Here is a 1,271-nt window from a genome sequence, read left to right as displayed (position 1 = left end):
CAAAAAAGTGCAGGGTTATTATCGTTAACTAAACTATAGAACCATACGTGAAACAAAATGTACTGAAATAAAATTACATTTAAAAAAAAAAAAACTTTTCATTTGTACTTTTTGTACATTTTTACTATAAAGTTAAAGTTTAGTTAACTTAAAACTATAAAAAAGTGAACTAAAACTAATAAACAAAAATAGATATATAAAAAAAACTAATAAAAATGACACTATTACTAAATCCTATAACTAATATTAAAGTGAAAAAAATAAATAAATAAAAAATCTAATTTAAAATATTACCTAAAACTATAGTACATCAATTATACTAAAATAACACTGCTCCTGTGTTACCATGGATGATGTGATATCTGTAAGAACGGTATCTCCCAAAAAGTAAAAATCACCATTAAAAAGAAATCAGTCAGACAGCAATGTCTCATTGCTGCTATATGTGTTGACCCCTGTCACTCTGTACTATAACAGAATGAAATCCTCAGCTGTTCTAAAGCAGTTAGGAGCGCAGGTCTCTGCCAATCAATAGTAATAATAACAGGGGAAAATGTCACCATGTCACACTACGGCCTAAAATCGGTCCAGGATAATTCCTCTAATGAATAGCCCAGAGGAGACAGAGCCTGAGGCCTGGCTGAGCTGAATAAATCCACATTCCACTCATCATGTCCAGGCTTAATAATATACACCTGACTAGTGTTGTCAAAAGACCCGGTACTTCGGTACCAAGTCGGTACTAAAAAAATGAAAACGTTACTGTACCAAGTTTTTTTAAATACCGGTGGTACCGAGTACCCGGTCAACCCGGTTCTTGATGCGCTATCCGAAAGGTGCGCAGATGCGCTCTCTTCATAAAAGCACTGAGACGTGGCGACCTCAAAACGAGGAAACACACCAAACTAACAAAACACTTTAAAGACAGACACCCAGATCAAATGAAAGAGTTCTGAGCAGCGTTTGTGAGCCGAGAGCTGCTTTGTGTACAGCGTTACCGGGGAAACCTGATCTCTCCTGCTCTACAAGCGCCTCCTGCTGGCAGAGAATGAATTTGCATATATATGCCGCCACAAACAGAGTGCACCTTCTGGGGGAAACACTGCATATTATTCAATATTTTAATTGAATGTCGGATTGAAATGAACGCTGTTATTGGAGTAGTTAATCGTTAGCATAAGCGCGGCTAACGCTAATATAATGAGCATTAGAATGAAGTTTCTTTATTAACTATTTAATGCTCCTATAACTTTTATTAGGGTAAAAAAAAA

Source organism: Sinocyclocheilus rhinocerous, unplaced genomic scaffold (genome assembly GCF_001515625.1).
Source record: "Sinocyclocheilus rhinocerous isolate Xijiao unplaced genomic scaffold, SAMN03320098_v1.1 scaffold616, whole genome shotgun sequence".
Lineage (NCBI taxonomy): Eukaryota > Metazoa > Chordata > Actinopteri > Cypriniformes > Cyprinidae > Sinocyclocheilus > Sinocyclocheilus rhinocerous.
Note: the sequence above shows the minus strand (reverse complement) of the source record.